Genomic DNA, 15,057 nt, shown 5'->3' with positions numbered 1-15,057 from the left:
TTATAATCCCACCATCAGTACAGGAAAACTGACACAGTAGATAAAGACACAGGTTCTTTGCATATTTCATAAAATATACCATCTGCTTATACCCTAGTCTGTGTGTTAATCTAGCTCCTGATCTCTTCTTCTGCATTTTAAATTGATTCAATTAGCCACGTGATTTCAACACCCTAATTGTGTCTTCGAGCCTTTCTGGGCAATGACCTCTGGGACAGCTTGCCTTGTAGTGTAGTTGAAAGCTGATTTCCCAGCCCACAGCCTCTAGTCACCTCACGGGGGTAGGAGATGGGGGAGGAGAGGCAGGGCCCTTTTTGTTTCTGCATGTTTGCATCTTCTCCTTAGTTACACTGATGGGGAAGGGGCTGCCAGGAAAAACCTGGAGTAAGAAATGGCAACCCGCTCTAGTATTCTTGCCTGGAGAATCCATAGACAGAGGAGCCTGGTGGACAGTCTCTGGGGTCGCAAAGAATCGGACATGACTGAACACACAGACACCAGGAAAAAATCCTGCCCTAAAAAGGCCAATTAAAACAACATTTTGTGCTCTGCTGACCCTTGAGGGCACCCTTCCTATCTGAAACCAGCTTTAACTTCTAGAATGATTTCGCTTCACTTGTCAACATGGAACCACCTCTGGGCAGCTCTAGGTTGAGATCAATCCCCCACCCCCCACCCAGGTTCTTCCTGCCTTCCTTTCATACACAGGACCTGGATCATGTTAGACCTGGAGTTTGTTCACTTTCTTGCTTTTCTTTTTCTTTCTTTTTCAAGAGGTTGATTCTTTAATATTGGGACAGATAAGAAGCATGATAATTCTATTACGACAGCTACCAACTGGTTGGAGTTGTTCAGTTCCAAATGCTGCGTGGGAAGCTGTCTCTAGGCGATACCAGACCAAAACCTGTCATTTTCAGAGTCCAGTCACCACCTCGATCTCCTTCATGAAACTTTAACACTCAGAGCCTTTCATTGTTTTGCTTTTATCTGTATTGCAAGTGAATTTATCATGAGGCTCATCGAGCATAAGGTACCCAATCCCAGATTCCAGGAGGGGCCTCGGTGACTGTGTAACTTTGTTTTATTCTCTGTAAAGAGGAGCCTCTAATCCTAAAACTTCATGGCCTATAAAATTCTCATCAGTATGATTTCGTGGTTAAGAGCTTAAACTCTACACATGAAAGCCTTCTCACCCATTTACTATTTACGTCATTTTAGGTAGGTCACATTCAGTTTCAGGCTTGGTGTCCTCAGTTGAAAAATGGGAATGATAGTACCTATACTTTTAGGATTACGGTAAAACTCAAACCCTACTTAAACAGAGCTTCCTCTAGGAGAAACGTTCATCCGTGTTAGCTGTCACTATTATTGTCATTATTGCCAGAACAAGACTCCTTGAGAGCAGGATCTGGTACCCCAAAGGCCCATCACAGGCGCCCCAAAAATGCCTGCTGAAGGAATACCTTTTACAGCCACCCTCTCCCCACCCTCTCTGCATGTCTAGCCAGAAATACAACTCTAACTACATTTCTGATGCAACAGACATCGTTATCTCTTCAGCGAGATACTCGGGTAGCACCTTCTCAGTTTTAAAGCTTGCTTCAGCCTCAGCTCTTCCCCGGTGAGTCCGGCCACCCCGGTTATTTGTCTCCTGCCCAGCTCCCTCTCTCCGGGGTCACCTGAGGACTGTTGGCCAGGCCACGGTCGGTCTACAGACGCTGAGCGAACGCATTAATGCTGTCGGCGTTCTGCGTGGCACTTAATAGACGCTCAATAAACGATGACTATGCTTGTTGTTGATCTCTGCAATTCCCGACCAGCCGTCCGTCCCCTCTCCGCCCCCTGCCCCCGGAGCTAGGCCCGCACCGGCCGCCTTGTGGGGGGTGGTCTCAGCCGGGGGCGGAGAACCGACTCTCGCGTCTGCTCCCCACCAGCGCGGCGCGGCTCCCGGGCAGGGCTGAGGCCGCGGGTCCCCCGGGGCCGCCCGGGCGGGCGGGCGGGAGGCCGGGAGGAGCTGCCGCCGACGCAGCCGCCGCCGCCGCAGGAGGCGGGGCGCTGCACCTGGCGGCGGATTCTCCGCGCTCGGCCCTGAAGCGGGTCCAGCCGGTAGCGAGCGGCGGAGGCCGGGCGGGAGAAGCAGGCAGGAGGGGACAGGGAGAGGAGGTCGGGCCGGCCGGAGCGCTCGGCTCGCCGCTCCAGGTCTCCCCACCGGCTCGCATTCCCCCGCCGCAGCCCCGGAGGAGCCGGCTGCCCGCCCGAAATGGTGCGCGCCGCCCCGACAGCCGCCGCCCCGGCGCCCAGCGCCGCCGCCCCGCGCCGGGGGGAGATGGCGCCCCGCGCCCCGCGCAGCTGAGCGCCGCCGCCGCCCGCCGCAGGTGAGTCGGCGCCCGGGCCCCCGGGCGCGGGGAGCACCCCTCCGGCGCGCACACCTGCTGTGCCGAGGGGGTTGGGGGGCGCTGGCGAGGACGGGCCCGGAGCCCGGGCGTCGCGGCCAGGGGTGTCACCGCTCCCGGCCCCGATCGCCCGCTGCTGTCTCCCTCCCCTTGGGTTCCCCCGTCGCTCGTCATCTTTTGGGGTGCTGGGGCCGGCTACCGCCGGCACCCCGGCGCGGGCAGCACTTCCGCAAACGTAACTGGAGTCAGGAAAACAAAGGCGCTGCCCAAGGGAGCCCTCGCCCGGCGCCGGCAGCAGCCGGGGTGCGGGGTGAGGTTGGGCCCCAGTGTCCAGGCCCTTCTTGGCCCAGCCCCACTCGCGCCCTTGCCAGAAACATCGTCGGGAGAAGGGGAGGCGAAAACCTCCAGACAGCCAGCGAACAGATACATAGCCGCTTGTGTGGCTAGAGGAGGAAATTAACAGCGTCTGCTTCCCCCAGGTGAACAAATAGGAGAAAAAAAAAAAAACCCAAAACCCTCTTTCCTGCCTGCTACCATCCTAGAAGAACTGTGCTTCTTTACTTCAACTCGGCCTAACGTGTCCCTAGAGCCATTTTGAGGTAACAGTAGGGGTTTCTAGTCCTTTGGGGTCCTGTTTATCTTCTACACAGCCCCCTACAAATTTAAGTAGGATGGTGAAAAATCCCAAATGCAACTTTCCCCCTCATTTATCCACCCCCACGTGACCAGGCAGGTGGATTGATTACCCTTAAGGCCGGGACACGGTGCCTTTCTCCTCTCCCACACACATTCGCAACCAAGAACGTTTCCTTTCACCCAAAAATATTCAATAAACATTTTCCAGAGCTACGGGAACAGATAAAACCATACCTGTCCGTCATAGGAAAGAACCTTAGAGAGCTGAGGTTTTCATCCAGCTGGTGTCTAGATATTTGTATGCCGTCCGACGGGTCACATCTTGAGCCTCCGTTTTCTCAACTGTCAAAGGAGATGGTTGAACAGTATAGTGGACAAGCTTCCCCCTAATTGTTCTAGAAGTTTAGGATTTTGTGGAAATCTAACCTCTTCAAAATAAATGAATGCAAAAGGTGTGGTGGATGTCCATTGGACCAAGGAGGTGATGAAAGCAGGCCCCTGGTATCTGCAGGGCGTTCCTTTCCCTAAGATGTGACCACGAGTCTGCTACAGGTGTGTGCATCATTGATGGCCTTGGTAAGTGAAAGGAGGGGACAGGAGGCAGCTTCATTGGAAAGAATGGCCTTTGACCCTTTAAGCTGCTGGTCATCAGCAGACATGAGAGGTATTTTCACTGATTATGTGGTACTCAGATGATTTGTGTTTGTCACAAGTTGTAGGAAAAACTTAGGGTTGCTTTAAGGAGGAGGCTTGGAAATTGCTACTGAGCCCAGAGCAAGATACCCTGGGGGATTAGGAGGAGAAAGGATCATATTTCGATAATGCATTACAGCTACTAGGCATGTTTACAGTAATTTATTTCTAAGACACTTTCAGTGTCTGTACGAATAAAGTTAATATGAAAACATGAAGCCAAACCAAAACACAGCGATAAACAAAATAGCAAGGTTTGCAGGTATTTGGTGATAACAAGGTATCAGATCACCAGGTCTAGCATATATAGTTTCTGGATTATTAACGGTAATAAGGCACTTTTTGAGCACTTAGAATGTTCAAGGCACCATCTTAAACACTTAAATTCTTAAACTCTGTAAGATAAGTCTTTTCCCATTTTACGGATGACTAAAGGAAGCTCAAATGGTTGAGACTTACACAAACCACAAAATCAGTAGGAGGTGGGGTTAGATTTGACCCTGTGTCTCTGCCTCCAAAGCCCCGGAAATTTCCACACAGTGTCCCTCCCTATTCAAGACTCACGAAGCCTCACCACCTACGCAGGTGCCTTCCTTTGCTTCTTGACTTTGACAATTAATTTTTTTTTTTTATATACATACATTACTATGTTAACATTTATCTGTGTAAGATTGCAAGATAATCTACATACTTATAGTGCATATGTATTTATGCATATACATTCACCCATTTGTTCTCACCATTTGTATGTTGAAGGCAAGTGTAAAAATGATCATAACCATATATATTAGTATTAGACCGAGAGGTTTTTTGTTTTACTTCTTTTGCTATTCAGTAAATCTTGATTTAGCAATCTCATTGTAGAGAAAGGAAGTGCAATATACATAAACATGGCTGATAGCTGCTTTGGCACATTATCTTAGGAAAAATATCATGATACGGTAAGTGAAAAAAGGAAATTGCAGAAGATATTTATATACAGACCTGCATACAAGCACGCGTATGCCTTGTTGTCTCTTCAGGTGGCTTCCTGAAGGAAGTGGGTTCAGATGATAAAGAGAGGAGGGTACTTTTCCTTTTTACCTTCTAAAGTTATTTTGGGCTTAGAAAACTTTTTTTCTTTTTTGCAACAGCCACTTGTTTTTTTATTTTATAAACTAAATAGAGAAACAGAGTAGAATTGATTCACTTAATAACAGAAAATAAGAAAAAAGTGAATGTGCCTAAACTCTGTAATATTAGAGAAGTGAAACATGGGCCTTGGGATATCAAAGAGGAAAGTGGTATTCTGGAATTTGCAGGTAAGGGAGCAAAGGGTGATGAGTCTTGGCTGACCAAGTTTTATCTTTTTTAATAATACCTATAGCATGTTCTATAGTACGCCCGATTTTCCTCCATAATAAGAATGCTTTGGTACACACACCCCAATTTTTAAAAATTATTTTATTTATTTTTTGGCTGTGCTGGATCTTTGCTGCTTGCAGTCCTCTCTAGCTGCAGCGAGCGAGGGCTACTCTCTAGTTGCAGTGCACGGGAGTCTCACCGCAGCACCCTCTCTTAATGGGGAGCAGGGGCTCTCGGGTACGCAGGCTGCAGTAGTCGTTCCCAGGCTCTAGGGCACAGGCTCGATAGCTGTGGTGCAGGCGCTTAGTTGCTCTGTGGCATGTGGGATCTTCCTGGACCAGGGATCAGACCCATGTCTTCTGCATTGGCAGGTAGAGTCTTTACCACTGAGCCACAAGGGAAGCCCCCACACACCCCAGTGTGCCTGCTGGAGAGAGTGGTAAGAACATCTTCCTGCTCTTGCTAGTGGTGGCTGTCTTTGGAAGCATAATTGGTCTTTACGTAGAAGGTAGGAGTGCATGTGTTGAGTGCTCAGTCGTGTCTGACTCTTTGCAACCCAGTGGACTGTAGCTTGCCAGGCTCCGCTGTCCATAGAATTTCCCGGGCAAGCATACTGGAGTGGGTTGCCATTTCCTCCTCCAGGGGATCTTCCCAACCCAGGGATCAAATTTGTGGCTCCTGCCTTGGCAAGCAAATTCTTTACCACTGAGCCACCTGGGAAGCCCAGAAGTTAGGAGTAGGAGATATAAATTTACCTGCTGTGTCATTTCTATGAAATGACTTCAGATGTAATTATTTTTAGTAACATAATTTCATGAGCAGGAAGCTATTATCAAGTTAATCTAGTCTAATGCATGCATATATATATATATATATATATATATATATATCTCCATACACATATAGTTTAGAAACATACATATGTGTATATGTACATAATCTTGTCTGATGTATATATATACAATCCCACAATTTGGCTTAGTTTTATATAATACTAATGAAAAGCACTGCTTAGAATTCTTAAAAATTAATGCATTTCCCTGCTCAGACTTAGAAATCCAGAATCAAATACATTCACATTTTTCAGAATCAAGAAAACACATTCTTCCTTGTGTTTTCTACATGAAGGAAAAGTGAATAAGATTGGTTCATTATAAATGTAATAGGCAATCCTGAGGAAAGGGTAACTGTAAAATTATTTTGCAGAAGAGATATTCTGACAATTTTAGGTGACATCCAACATTTCCTGTAGGGTTCTAATTCTGTTTTGGGCTGAGGGAAGTCTCAGTCTTTTGATTTAGGAAACTTTGTTGCTCAGTAGGTTCTCTTTAAACCCACAAATCAAGTGCAAAATTCTACCCTAGTGCAAAGCCAGTTTGGGTAAAACCTTTTCCTCAGAACAAAAGGAATGTTATTTTCCAGGACACAGCATTTTGGATTCTTATGAAATGCAGACATATACATCTGCTGTGAATTCTGCATGGGACAAAGAAAACACCCTAATGTCTCCATCAAGAACATTCCACTTGGATGTGATTCTTCCAGAGTTAATTACCCAACACTAGCTGTCTGTGGCCATTATTATACTTGACTGGCATTTTGGAGGGTGAGAAGGCCAGTGTCAGCTTGATTTATTGTCCTAAATCCGGAATGACATGTTATCCAGTACTTAGCCCTATTGTTGGGTTTCAGTAACATTTGCTTTGTAGCTATTCTTCCTTCTTTGTATTTACAAGATACTTATTTGCTACTTTGTAAAATGGCATCATTTAAGTTAGTTGGCTGAGTGACTTTTGGAAACTATGAGAGTCATTTGCTAAGGTAATGGTTTATGGGCTCTCAGCCCAAATAGAAATCTAAACCAAACCAAAACAAATAAAAAATGTGGAACTCCCAAACTGTGAGCCTGTGTATTAATGTGTCTATATTATGCTATATATCATATAGTTTGGTTATGATATATATATATTGCTAGTCTGTGGGTTTAAATAGCATATGCAAACAGACACACATACACACCGCTACCTCAGCACCAACAAAAAGTATCCAAAATGTTGTATATTAAAAGTAGCTTTCATGACTTCTCTGGAGGTCCAGTGGTTATAACTCTGTGCTTCTGCTGTAGGGGGTGCAGATTCTGTTCCTGGTTGGGGAACTAGGATGCCACATGCCTTGAGGCCTGGCCAGAAAAATGAAAAAAGTGAAAGTAGCTTTCATCTGCCTGTATCCCTTTGTCATTTACGTTGAAGAGATGCTAAAGTTTGGAAATGTGAATGACTGGCCGTATTACCATGGAACCTGGTGGTCCTGCTGAATATTAAGGATAGGAAAGAATGGGGGCAAAGATGGGAAGAATTCTAGGCTCTTAGAAAAACCATATTCCAGAAATATAAAAGAAGATTGAGGAAAGGAGAGCTGAGACATCTTTTCTGACATTTGTCCTGGCCTGTGTTTGAATAGGGGAGACAGATTCAGAGAATGTCCAGAAAAAGGGAAGTCCAAGTCTGAATGACTCTTTTCTCAACTCTGAATGAGGAAATGTTTTGATCTGAGACCAAGAGTGGAACTTGGGGGAGAGAAAGAGATGGGACGCCGTGAATCAGCGGTGGCCGAGAGAGCTCTGGTGTGGCTTTGTGGGGGATAAAAGGAGAACTGGAAAGAGGAACTGGTGTTGTCTCAATAAGTCTGATTTGTGGATGAATTGTGTCCAGTGAAGGTGAACAAGAAGCTTAGGCTGGCAGTTAACTCCCTGAGTGTTTCCGTAGAGTGGGGTAGGTGCTCCTACCCTGCTTCCCATGTGGCCACCATTGGGGGAAGACTGGAGACGGGGCCAGCAGAGCCCAGGACTCCCAGAGGAGGAGGAGGGGGTCCCTATGAGCCACATACTCAATTCTTACAACTGCTCTGGGCATTTTTAGGGACAAGGTTAAGGTAGAATACACTTGACCCAAGGTAACCAAGGCCTTTCTCAGCACTTCAGTTCAGTTCAGTTGCTCAGTTGTGTCCAACTCTTTGCGACCCTATGAATCGCAGCACACCAGGCCTCCCTGGCCATCACCAACTCCCGGAGTTTACTCAAACTCATGTCCATCGAGTCAGTGATGCCATCCAGCCATCTCATTCTCTGTCGTCCCCTTCTCCTCCTGTCCCCAATCCCTCCCAGCATCAGGGTCTTTTCCAGTGAGTCAACTCTTCACATGAGGTGGCCAAATTACTGGAGTTTCAGCTTCAGCATCAGTCCTTCCACTGAACACCCAGGACTGATCTCCTTTAGGATGGACTGGTTGGATCTCCTTGCAGTCCAAGGGACTCTCAAGAGTCTTCTCCAACATCACAGTTCAAAAGCATCAATTTTTCGAAGCTCAGCTTTCTTCACAGTCCAACTCTCACATCCATACATGACCACTGGAAAAACCATAGCCTTGACTAGACAGACCTTTGTTGGCAAAGTAATGTCTCTGCTTTTTAATATGCTATCTAGGTTGGTCATAACTTTCCTTCCAAGGAGTAAGTGTCTTTTAATTTCATGGCTGCAATGACCATCTGCAGTGATTTTGGAGCCCCCCAAAATCAAGTCTGACACTGTTTCCATTGTTTCTCCATCTGTTTCCCATGAAGTGATGGGACCAGATGCCATGATCTTAGTTTTCTGAATGTTGAGCTTTAAGCCAACTTTTTCACTCTCCTCCTCCACTTTCATCAAGAGGCTTTTTAGTTCCTCTTCACTTTCTGCCATAAGGGTGGTGTCATGTGCATATCTGAGGTTATTGATATTTCTCCCGGCAATCTTGATTCCAGCTTGTGCTTCTTCCAGCCCAGCATTTCTCATGATGTACTCTGCATATAAGTTAAATAGCAGGGTGACAATATTCAGCCTTGATATACTCCTTTTCCTATTTGGAAACCAGTCTGTTGTTCCATGTCCAGTTCTAACTGTTGCTTCCTGACCTGCATACAGGTTTCTTAAGAGGCAGGTTAGGTGGTCTGGTATTCCCATCTCTTTCAGAATTTTCCACAGTTTATTGTGATCCACACAGTTGAAGGCTTTGGTGTAGTCAATAAAGCAGAAATAGATGGCTTTCTGGAACTCTCTTGCTTTTTCAATAATCCAGCGGATGTTGGCAATTTGATGTCTGGTTCCTCTGCCTTTTCTAAAACCAGCTTGAACATCTGGAAGTTCACGGTTCATGTATTGCTGAAGCCTGGCTTGGAGAATTTTGAGCATTACTTTACTAGCGTGTGAGATGAGTACAATTGTGCGGTAGTTTGAGAGTTCTTTGGGGGTTACCTTTCTTTGGGATTGGAATGAAAACTGACGATTTCCAGTCCCGTGACCACTGCTGAGTTTTCCAAATTTGGTGACATATTGAGTGCAGCACTTTCACAGCATCATCTTTTAGGATTTGAAGTAGCTCAACTGGAATTCCATCACCTCCACTAGCTTTGTTCGTAGTTGACTTCACAATCCAGGATGTCTGGCTCTAGGTGAGTGATCACACCATTGTGATTATCTGTGTCGTGAAGATCTTTTTTGTACAGTTCTTCTGTGTATTCTTGCCACCTCTTCTTAATATCTTCTGCTTCTGTTAGGTCCATACCATTTCTGTCCTGTATAGAGCCCATCTTTGCATGAAGTGTTCCCTTTGTATCTAATTTTCTTGAGGAGATCTCTAAGCCAAGCCCAAAGCCCCCACACTGAACACTTAAAGCAGAACCTTACAAAGTGACACACATATTCTCTGTGACTTTTACAGAAATGCACTGATCCAGCCCAGCGTAGGCCAGCTTCTGTAGCTATGGTGGAGTGCCTTCTTCTGTTTGAAAATGATTTCTGGAAAACTGTGTTTAATGGACGGGTAGAACCCAAACTCACCTTTATGAGACAGTTTGAATAAAAGAGTTTCAAAAGTGTAAAAAATGATATCCATTTATCTTTTATTTCCTATTAATGAGGTTCCCCTGTTTTGAAGATGTTTTATCTTTTAAGAGTGTCTCAAAGCCCTTGTAACTGGCCCTTTCAGTTGTTCCTGCAGGATCCACACAGTGATGGCAGACTTCAATTGAGCAAGTCCCAGTGACCTTTCCGGGATTGCAGGATCAAAGGTGTCCCAGTTATCACTCAGATACTTTGTATTTCAAATAGTTCCTTTTAAATATGTATTTTCAAAGTGATACTTGTTGGGAAAAAAATCCAGTAAACTAAAAGAAAAAAAATTAAAGTAACTCCTAATTTTACTTCTCAGAGATTACCCTTAGTAACATTTTGATATTATTTTCAAATCTTTTTCTAAAGTATATTTTGTATAAAGGACAAAATTTACAAATGTAAAGTTTTACAGTACATGCAATAAGTATTTTTGTGTGTGTCTTGCTTTTTTTTCCACTTAATGCTTTTTTTCATGAACATTTCTCCATATTCTATTAATTTTAAGTTTTGTTAAGTTCAGTTTTCCATTCTGTGAGTATAAGGTTCTTTTTTTCCTCTCATGTTCAGATACATAATTCAACTGCTTCTATTACTGATCACTTACTTTGCTTCAGTTTTCATCACTAGGATAAACATCCATACACTTAAATCCTTGCCTTCTAGAAAGACTCTGCTACTCTCAGTTAATGAGAGTGCCTATTAATATTTATCTTTACCAGCATTGAATGTTTTCATTTTCAAAAGTATTAGTATGGTATGTTTCTTTCTTTAATGGGCTAGGTAACCAATCCTTTTCTGAAAGGAGCTGATTGCACTTGGTAGCTCTGAATTCAACAGAGTCCTAACAGCATAAAAAGCAAGACGAATTAGTTTAGATTGCATATGCTGGAATGTGCTCAGTATATACAATTTTGTTTTAAACTACAGTGCAGTTAGGGGGTATAAGGAAAAGTCATTGGTGATAGCTACATGTCTGTGGAAGAATGTATTTTAAACTGTGAGATCTATATTTTGATCTAGACTGTAAACTCATAAAAGACATGTCTGAGAAAGAAGCAACTATAAATTTTTGTTTAGAATGCCATGTCTTATATATAGATTGTACACTCTGTAAGCCTCTTAACTTTTTCAGTGACTAATAATGCCAGAATAACCAAGTAAGTCTTTTATTGAATAAGCCAGTCTTTTATTGGATAAGCATTTGTCAAGCACTCAATATAAATATAGCATTATTTTACATAACACACACAGGTACTGATATTCTAACCCAGTGTTATAGAACTAATACTTGGAGTTGTCTTTTTATTTCTCAGTATAATTCTTATTTTTCCAGTCTAATTTTCTTGTGTTTCTAGTAGTTAGTATTTTCTGTGTTTCCGGATTTTAGACTCATAGGCCTATAATAATTGTATTTGCTCAAGTCAGTCCTTTTCTGAACAGATTTGGAAAAAAAAGTGAATGTGTGTCTGTGTATATAAAACAAGCATTCATATAGGTTTAAAAATAAAAAAATCTTACCAGAAAGCATTTTAATAGAATTGTAATTCCTTTTATAATCATATATATTCTGTGTAAATTGCTTCTGAAGTATAAAGTGGTACTTTACAGAGGAGAATCTAAAACTTTAAATAACTCAACTTTCATTATCAACCTTTTAAAAATTCTTTGTTTTATGCTTTGAAAAGATAAGAAAAGAGAAAGAAAAGCTAAGATTTTTCTGTGTTAACTTCTTGGCAAAGAAACAAAGATTGTGTTTATAGTCATTAGAATAGTAAATATTTGATAATCAAGATAATTTTCAAATGATAAGGGTTGACTTGCTATGTCTCCCACTGTAACAGTTTGTGCTCATGTTGACCAGGTTTCATGCTTTGCTTTTTCTCTCCTCTTCTAACGCAGCACCTGTTCTGTTCCCTCCAAGCTGTTTGAAGACACCATGGTTCTCAGGCTCTGACTTGAAGCTAATTGCCCTTGTAGGGCCCCTGTCTGAGAAACCGCATAATGTTAGAAAGCTAATCGGAATTGCATAAGCATTTATTAGACAAGAAGATAATATGATGGTAGCATCAATAGACGTTTGAAAATGAGTGGAACATGTATGTACGATGCATTTATTCAGTGGTTTCAAAAGACCGCCAGCAGGAACTCCACAGTTTCATAGGTTAGAACTGTTGCCCTGGAAGAAGCAAGTGGCTGGCGGCTCCATGCCCACTTCTGTGGCTCCCGAGTGGAGGAGAGTCGGGGGTGGGGGGGGCTCTGAGTGGGCTTGTCTTTCAAGACCTGTTGCTTACATTACAGGTTGAAAAGTATTGGGAAAGAATTTCCCCTAGTTTAAAAGTTATGTACATTGTAACTTTTAGCACTCTTGGTTCAGTCATCTGAGTACCACCACTGTTTGTCATATTATTTCAGTGGGGAAAAGGTTTCTAAGCTTCAACTATAGAAGTTCAATGAATATTGGAAACCCAACCTATTTAGGAGCTTGGTTATTCTAAACAGTTTCATTGATGCATCGGGCTATTGGTCTTGGTTTAGAGAGAGATGACTGCACTGGTTCTAATTTACAAACCTCTGTGACCCCCTTAAATCCTTATATTGTTTTTCTTCTTGACAGATAAATGCAGAGTGTCACTAACAGCATGTCCGGTAAATTTCACTTCCTGTTTTGAACACTTATTGGATTTTTTGGTTGGAGAAATGCACAAGATATAAAAAAAATTTTTTAACATTTTTTTCCATGCTGAACTATGAACCATTGCTTGTACCTTACACTGGGCTTGTTTTAAGACAGGAGGTTTATTTGAGAGATAGAAGGAAACAAGGTTCTGGGCCTTGCTTCAAATTTATACTGTAACCTCTTGACACAATATTTAACCAAAAGCCTAAAAGGAATGAATAGAAATCTGCTTCCATGATGGCTGATAAGGTCTGAGAATCTAAATTACAATTTTTAAAATTCATATATAAGTGTGTCTTTCACATAGTGAAAGTGAAAATCCACTTGGCTTTAATCACTAAAACCTTTTTTAGGGTTAAAGCCTATTCTACCTTTCCTCCTCCTGAGATGAAAATAATTTGTTCTTTTCACCATCTTAGCAAGTGAAGGGAAATATGTTAGAGATAGTTTCATCTCCTTTCTTTCACATTTACTAAGTTACCAATATAATTAAAATGTTCCTAAGGGGGCTGTATTTTAAATGTATAGTTATTTCTTGCCTGGCTTACTTGATTATTCTAGTTCATAATCCAACAATGTGTCCTCTGATGAGCCTATGCACCTCCTCCCCACTCCCCAGCTAGGCTGTGGTCATGGAAATGGTTATGGATGTAAATTCATGAGCAATGATGGATAAAATACTAGCTGGGTTCCGGGGTTCAAGGGTGGCCAGAGATTACCACAAGAACACTTGGGAAGAATGCTTTTGGAGTAATGGTAAAATAAGACCCAGAGTTGTAATGAAGTATCATACCCTGGAATAATATCACAGCCACCACCACCGAATTTTCCTATGTTGCTTTTGAGTTAGAAAAATTGCTTTTTCGTACATTATTTCGTTTAAGCCCCAGAATCCCCCTGAGAGTGAGTTGACTTGGGCTTGTGTTTTCAGTCCCATTTTACATGGAGGAAAGGGAGGCTGGAAGAGGTACTGCTGCGTCAAAGCCAGGGGAGCAACTGGGTCTTCTCTTTGCACTTCCTAAAATAAATGTCTGCCACGTTAAGCCTTAGTAAAACCTTTAGAATCTTGCCATCAGGTGTTTGTAAAAGATAACCAATGTTTATTGAGGGCTTAAGAGTAAAGGGCGATATACTAAGTCCTGAATTCTTCCCTCAAGGTGTTTATAATCTAGTTGGGGCACACAGGAAATATCTATTAAAAGAGCAGTAAAATCACCCCTAAATCATGCAACAGCTCAGGTGTGAGAGCAACCTCTAGAAGAGGAGTCAGGAAAATACTGCCAGTTTGTTTGATTTCCAGACATTGTAAAAGATTACACTAGATTCATAAAGTTCTATCTACAATGGTTCCATCACAGGATATTAATATTTGCAATTAGTGTTAAGTGCAGTTGTTGTTGTTTAGTTGCTTTGTCGTGTCTGACTCTTTGTGACCCCATAATCTGTAGCCCGCCAGGCTCCTCTGTCCATGGGATTTCCCAGGTAAGAATACCGGAGTGGGTTGCCATTTAATTTTCCAGGGGATCTTCATGACTCGGGTCAAACCCACGTCTCCTGCATTGGCAGGCAGGTTTTTTTTTTTTTTTTTTTAATTTATTTATTTATTTTACTTTACAACATTGTATTGGTTTTGCCATACATTGACTTGAATCCGCCATGGGTGTCCATGTATTCCCCATCCTGAACCCCCCTCACACCTCCCTCCCCATCCCATCCCTCTGGGTCATCCCAGTGCACCAGCCCCGAGCATCCTGTATCATGCATCATACCTGGACTGGGGATTTGTTTCACATATGATAATTTACATGTTTCAATGCCATTCTCCCATATCATCCCGCCCTCGCCCTCTCCCACAGAGTCCAAAAGACTGTTTGATACATCTGTGTCTCTCTTGCTGTCTCGCAAACAGGGTTATTGTATTGAGCCACAGTACAATAAAAGATCAAATGTTAGGAAGCCCTTAGTGGAGGTTGCAGTAGCAGAATGCTGCCGATCTGTTTTCCATACTGAAGTTCTGACAATCGTTGCAAAATACAGATTGATCATTCTGCCCTCCTCTTCTCTTTGGCGGCTCTCCATTATGCTCAAAATAAATAACATGCACATTCTTACAGATCGGACACTGCGCTAAGAGTTCAACAGGCATCATCTTTTTTCATCCTCACGGCTACCCTAATGGAAAAATATCCATGTATCCCTCATGTTGTAGATGAGGGAGAATAAGACTTCGAGAAGTTGGAAGCCTTCCCAAGGCTACAGGGCTTGACGGTGGCAGAGTGAGGATCTCAGTCTCTGCCCGTCTCACTCCCCACTCGGGACGGCCTTGGCATGGTGCTCAGCACCTCCCTTGCGCCTCTTTTGTGGGTGTCTCTTACTCATCCTTTGAG

The 15,057-nt window shown here is 43.2% G+C and overlaps 1 protein-coding gene across 1 annotated transcript in view; it reads left to right on the top strand.

Moving 5' to 3' along the window:
• Nucleotides 1–2,071: 2,071 nt before the first annotated feature.
• The window catches only part of MFSD6 (major facilitator superfamily domain containing 6), an 81,656-nt gene continuing 68,670 nt past the window's right edge, over nt 2,072–15,057 (top strand). Inside the window, exon 1 of the mRNA XM_061135535.1 lies at nt 2,072–2,375. The gene's annotated coding sequence lies outside the window, so the exon portion shown is untranslated. The remainder of the gene's footprint in view (nt 2,376–15,057) is intronic.

This window comes from Dama dama, chromosome 33 (genome assembly GCF_033118175.1).
Source record: "Dama dama isolate Ldn47 chromosome 33, ASM3311817v1, whole genome shotgun sequence".
In the NCBI taxonomy this organism is placed as follows: Eukaryota; Metazoa; Chordata; class Mammalia; order Artiodactyla; family Cervidae; genus Dama; species Dama dama.
Note: the sequence above shows the minus strand (reverse complement) of the source record. Positions and strands in the feature narration are given on the sequence as shown.